Here is a 6,284-nt window from a genome sequence, read left to right as displayed (position 1 = left end):
CTGAATTGGGGAGGGCTACCGAATTGGGGAGGGGCTACTGAATGAGGGGCAACCACATGGGTAAGGGGGCTACTGAATTGGGGAGGGGGCTACTGAATGGAGGGGGCAACCACAGGGGTAAGGGGCTACTGAATTGGGGAGGGGGCTACCTGAATTGGGGAGGGGGCTACTGAATTGGGGAGGGGGCTACTGAATGAGGGGGGCAACCACAGGGTAAGGGGCTACTGAATTGGGGAGGGGCTACTGAATGAGGGGGCAACCACAGGGGTAAGGAGGGCTACTGAAAATGGGGGCAACCACAGGGGGCAACCACAGGGGTAAGGAGGGCTGTCAAATGGGAGGGCTCCTGAATTGAGGGGGCAACCACAGGGAGTAAGGGGGCTCCCAAGGGTGGTGTCCCTCCTCCCAAACCCCTTTTTCCCCAATCTTTGACCCCTGTGTGCCCCAGGCGGGGCGGAGGCGAGTTGGCGACGAGCGGCGCAGGGGCCGCAGGGGCTCGACCGCGGCGGGTACCGGGAGGCGCGCGGCGGCGACCGAGGAGGATTCCGGGAGGCCGAGGGGGAGACCGGGGGCTTGGGCCCAGCAAGATGGACTCAGGTGGGAGTGCGGTTGGGAGGGTCCCAGGGGGTTTAGGGTGAAATTGGGGGTTTGGGATCAGCTTTGGGGTGAAATGGGGGTTTGGGGGTGAAATGGGGGTTTGGGCTCAACAAGATGGACTCCAGGTGGGAGTGCGGTTGGGAGGGGTCCCAGGGGGTTTGGGGGTGAAATGGGGGGTTGGGGTGAAATGGGGGCTTGGGCCCAGCAAGATGGACTCCAGGTGGGAGTGCGGTTGGGAGGGGTCCCAGGGGGTTTGGGGGTAAAATGGGGGTTTGGGGGTGAAATGGGGGCGTTTTGGGGTGAAATGGGGGTTTGGGGTGAAATGGGGGTTTGGGCCCAGCAAGATGGACTCCAGGTGGGAGTGCAGTTGGGAGGGGTCCCAGGGGGTTTGGGGTGAAATGGGGGTTTGGGCTCAGCAAGGTGGACTCCAGGTGGGAGTGCGGTTGGGAGGGGTCCCAGGGGGGTTAGGGGTGAAATGAGGGGTTTGGGGTGAAATGGGGGTTTGGGCTCAACAAGATGGACTCCAGGTGGGAGTGCGGTTGGGAGGAGTCCCAGAGGGGTTTGGGGTGAAATGGGAGGGTTTAGGGTGAATTGGGGGCTTCGGGCCCAGCAAGATGGACTCCAGGTGGGAGTGCGGTTGGGAGGGGTCCCAGGGGTGAAATGGGGGGGTTTGGGATCGGTTTTGGGGTGAAATGGGGGGGTTCGGGCTCAACAAGATGGACTCCAGGTGGGAGTGCGGTTGGGAGGGGTCCCAGGGGGTTTGGGGGTGAAATGGGAGGGTTTAGGGTGAATTGGGGGCTTCGGGCCCGGCAAGATGGACTCCAGGTGGGAGTGAGGTTGGGAGGGGTCCCAGGGGTTTTGGGGGTAAAATGGGGGTTTGGGGTGAAATGGGGGTTTGGGGTGAAATGGGGGGTTAGGGTGAAATGGGGGTTTGGGCCCAGCAAGATGGACTCCAGGTGGGAGTGCGGTTGGGAGGGGTCCCAGGGGGCGTTTTGGGGGTGAAATGGGGGGGTTTGGGGATGAGAAGGGGTCAGAGACACAACTGGAATGGGGGTGGGAGGTGAAATTGGGCTGGGGATTGGGAGGGTTTAAAGTTGAAATTGGGCTTGATGTTGGGAGGGTTTAAAGTTGAAATTGGGTTTGACATCCAGGAGGTTTTAAAGCTAAAACTGGGCTTGATATTGGGAGGGTTTAAAGTTGAAATTGGGCTTGATATTGGGAGGATTTAAAATCAGAACTGGGCTGGGGATTGGGAGAGTTTAAGGTTAAAACTGGGCTTGACATCCAGGAGGTTTTAGAGTAAAAACTGGGCTGGACATCAGTAGGTTTGAAAGTTAAAACTGGGCTTGATATTGGGAGGTTTTAAAGTTAAAATTGGGCTTGATATCCAGGAGGTTTTAAAGCTAAAACTGGGCTTGATATTGGGAGGGTTTAAAGTTGAAATTGGGCTTGATATTGGGAGGTTTTAAAGTTGAAATTGGGCTTGATATTGGGAGGGTTTAAAGTCAGAACTGGGCTGAGGATTGGGAGGGTTTAAGATTAAAACTGGGCTTGACATCCGGGAGGTTTTAGAGTAAAAACTGGGCTGGACATCAGCAGGTTTGAAAGTTAAAACTGGGCTTGATATTGGGAGGATTTAAAGCTGAAATTTGGTTTGATATCCTGGGGGTTTTAGAGTAAAAACTGGGCTGGGGATTGGGAGGGTTTAAAGCTAAAACTGGGTTTGATACTGGTAGGGTTTTAAAGTTGAAATTGGGTTTGATATCCTGGAGATTTTAGAGTAAAAACTGGGCTGGGGATTGGGAGGGTTTAAAGTTGAAATTGGGTTTGACATCCAGGAGGTTTTAAAGCTAAAACTGGGCTTGATATTGGGAGGGTTTAAAGTTGAAATTGGGCTTGATATTGGGAGGGTTTAAAGTCAGAACTGGGCTGAGGATTGGGAGGGTTTAAAGCTGAAATTGGGCTTGACATCCGGGAGGTTTTAGAGTAAAAACTGGGCTGGACATCAGCAGGTTTGAAAGTTAAAACTGGGCTTGATATTGGGAGGATTTAAAGCTGAAATTTGGTTTGATATCCTGGAGGTTTTAGAGTAAAAACTGGGCTGGACATCAGCAGGTTTTGAAGTTAAAACTGGGCTTGATATTGGGAGGTTTTAAAGCTGAAATTGGGTTTGACATCCAGGAGGTTTTAAAGCTGAAACTTGGCTTGACATCAGCAGGTTTTAAAGTTAAAACTGGGCTTGATACTGGGAGGTTTTAAAGCTGGAATTGGGTTTGACATCCAGGGGGTTTTAAAGCTGGAATTGGGTTTGACATCCAGGAGGTTTTAAAGCTGAAATTGGGTTTGACATCAGCAGGTTTTAAAGCTGAAATTTGACCTGACAGTAGTTGTTATAAAGCCAAAAGGAGCCCTCAAGCCGGGCCTTACCGAGCTCTCTTCTCCCCACAGGGGCGACCACCGGCAGGACCGTCGCGAGAGGCCCTACTGAGCCCTCCCCACCCCCCTGCCCCCGACCCTCGTTTTTATTTGGTGTCCCCCTCGCCTCTCCCGCGGGCTGACCCCGCTTTTAACCCTTCCCCACCCCCAATAAAGGCGTTTTTGGGGGGAAGGAACCGGCGCTCATCATTGGGGAGGGAGGTGGGGCTTCTGTGTGACCTCATTAGGGCCCTAATGAGGCACTTCCGGCCGTCGGGCTCATTAAGAGGCTCATTAAAGAGCTCTTAATTAACCCCTGACGTGGCCCCTTCCGGGGCGAGGGGGGGGCTGAGTCAAAGGGGCACCTATAGGGGCACCTATAGGAGCATTTTGGGGGGTGGGTTTAATGGGTGCAGGGGGTCCCGGGACACCCGTGGGGGTTTTAGGGAGGGCGTGGGGTTGTAGAGGGATCATTTATGGGGTGGGGGGCTCTGTAGGACCCCTGGGGGGGGGTGGAAACCCCTATTGGGGCACCTATAGAAGGGACGGGCCCTTTAAGAGACGGGGGCGTGGCCAGAGGATGAGGGCGTGGTTTATGTAAATAGACCATGGGAACGGCGGGGATACATCAACACGGGGGCGTGGTTTATGTAAATTCGGGTGTATTGAGCCGATGGGCGTGGTTTATGCAAATCGACCATGCACGGATATATCAATAGAGGGCGTGGTTTATGTAAATTAGGGGCGTGATGAGCGAATGGGGCGTGCCCAGAGGGAGGGGCGTGGCGCGGTGCAGGTGAGGGGCGCGCAGGTTTCCGTACAGGTGTGGGCGTGGCCGCGGGGCAGGTGAAGAGGTGAATGTCCAGGTGGGTGGGCGTGGCCGCGGGGCAGGTGACGGGGAGGAGGGGGGAGCCCCCGGGAGGTGCCGGCGGCCACAGCGGCCTCAGAGCGATGCGGCGGCGGCGGCGGGAACCGGGATTGGGGCCGCGATGGGCGGCGGGGCCGGGGCTGCTCCTGCTGCTGCTGCTGGTGGTGATGGAGGGTGAGTGGGGGGCGCGGGGGACCAGGAGGGATGGGGAGGGTCTGAGGGGACTGTGAGGGGACAAGGGGGTTTGAGGGACAGGGGTCTGAGGGGACAGGGGACTGTGAGGACGAGAGGTTGAGGGACAGGGGCTCTGAGGGACAGGGGACTGTGAGGGGACAAGGGGGCTTTGAGGGACAGGGGGCTTTGGGGGACAGGGGGACTATGAGGGACTGTGAGGGGACAGGGGCTCTGAGGGACTGTGAGGGACATGGGGTGGCTTTGAGGGGACAGGGGTTCTGAGGGGACAGGGGACTGTGAGGGACAAGGGGGCTTTGAGGGGTCTGAGGGACAGGGGGACTATGAGGGACTGTGAGGGACAGGGGGCTCTGAGGGGACTGTGAGGGGACATGGGGTGGCTTTGAGGGGACAGGGGGGTTCTGAGGGGACATGGAGGTTCTGAGGGGACTGTGAGGGGACAGGGGGTTCTGAGGGGACATGGAGGTTCTGAGGGACTGTGAGGGGACAGGGGGCTTTGAGGGACTGTGAGGGGACGAAGTGGGTGTGAGGGGACCGTGAGGGAATAGGGGGGTGTCTGAGAGGATCCTGAGGGGGTGGGAGTTTCTGAGTGGACCGTGAGGGGACAGGGCGGGTCTGAGGGGACCATGAGGGGATAGGGGGGTGTCTGAGGGGACCGTGAGGGGATGGGGTGGGTTTGAGGGGACACGGCAGGACAGGAGAGCGGGAAAGCACCGTGAGGGGATGGTGGGGGGCTCTGAGGGGACCGTGAGGGGACGAGGGGGGTCTGAAAGGACTGGGGGGACCGTGAGGGGACGAGGGGGGGATTTGAGGGGACACGGCGGGACAGGAGGGCGGGAAGAGACCGTGAGGGGATGGGAAGGTGGGCCTGAGGGGACCGGGAGGGGCGGGATTTGAGGGGACACGGCGGGACAGGAGAGCGGGAAAGCCCCGTGAGGGGATGGAGGGGAGGATTTGAGGGGACACGGCGGAACAGAAGGGCGGGAAGAGACCGTGAGGGGATCGGGGGGATCTGAGGGGACATGGCGGGACAGAAGGGCAGGAAAAGACCGTGAGGGGACGGAGGGGAGGATTTGAGGGGACATGATAGGACAGGAGGGCGGGAAAAGACCGTGAGGGGACATGGAGAGTCTTTGGGGACAGTGAGGGGACAGGGGGGGATTTGAGAGGACATGACAGGACAGGATGGCGGGAAAGCACCGTGAGGGGATGAGAGAGGGCCCTGAGGGCACCGTGAGGGGACATGGGGGGGAGTTTGAGGGGACAGGACAGGACAGAAGGGCGGGAAAAGACCCTGAGGGGATGGGGGGCTCCTGAGGGGTCCGTGAGGGGACGGAGGGGGATTTGAGGGACAGGACAGGACAGGATGGCGGGAAAGCACCGTGAGGGGATGGGGGGGCTCTGAGGGGACCGTGAGGGGACATGGAGAGTCTTTGGGGACAGTGAGGGGACAGGGGGGGATTTGAGAGGACATGACAGGACAGGATGGCGGGAAAGCACCGTGAGGGGATGAGAGGGGGCCCTGAGGGCATCGTGAGGGGACGGAGGGGGATTTGAGGGGACAGTGAGGGGACGGAGGGGGATTTGAGGGGACACGGCGGGACAAGAGGGCAGGAAAGTTCCGTGAGGGGATGGGGGGGATCTGAGGGGACAGTGAGGGGACAGGGGGGGATTTGAGGGACATGACAGGACAGGATGGCGGGAAAGCACCGTGAGGGATGAGAGGACCCTGAGGGCACCGTGGGAGGGGACATGGGGGAGTTTGAGGGGACAGGACAGGACAGAAGGGCGGGAAAAGACCCTGAGGGGACGGGGGTCCTGAGGGGTCCGTGAGGGACGGAGGGGGGGGATTTGAGGGGACAGGACAGGACAGGATGGCGGGAAAGCACCGTGAGGGGATGGGGGGGATCTAAGGGGACCGTGAGGGGACATGGAGAGTTTTTGGGGACAGTGAGGGACGGGGGGATTTTGAGGGGACAGGACGGGACAGAAGGGCGGGAAAGACCGTGAGGGGATGAGGGGGCCCTGAGGGACCGTGAGGGGACAGGGGGATTTGAGGGACAGGACAGGACGGGAGGGCGGGAAAGCACCGTGGAGGGGATGGGGAGGTCGTGAGGGGACAGGGGGATTTTGAGGGGACAAGACGGGACAGGAGGGCGGGAAAAGACCGTGAGGGGACGATGGAGGCCTGAGGGGACCGAGAGGAATGACG

At 59.0% G+C, this 6,284-nt stretch overlaps 1 long non-coding RNA gene across 2 annotated transcripts; it reads left to right on the top strand.

The window, feature by feature from the left end:
- The first annotated feature begins 1,658 nt into the window (after window positions 1–1,658).
- On the top strand, window positions 1,659–3,100 carry LOC126646593 (uncharacterized). Of its 2 annotated transcripts, none has more exons than XR_007630326.1 (3): window positions 1,659–2,059; window positions 2,094–2,265; window positions 2,576–3,100. It is a non-coding gene; the product is annotated as an uncharacterized LOC126646593 (long non-coding RNA). The 2 variants fall into 2 exon arrangements; XR_007630327.1 differs by having other exon boundaries at window positions 1,670–2,265; window positions 2,576–2,884; window positions 2,920–3,100.
- Window positions 3,101–6,284: the final 3,184 nt, after the last annotated feature.

The sequence above is a fragment of the Myiozetetes cayanensis genome, unplaced genomic scaffold (genome assembly GCF_022539395.1).
Source record: "Myiozetetes cayanensis isolate MyiCay16 unplaced genomic scaffold, myiCay2020 scf358, whole genome shotgun sequence".
NCBI lineage: Eukaryota > Metazoa > Chordata > Aves > Passeriformes > Tyrannidae > Myiozetetes > Myiozetetes cayanensis.
Note: the sequence above shows the minus strand (reverse complement) of the source record. Positions and strands in the feature narration are given on the sequence as shown.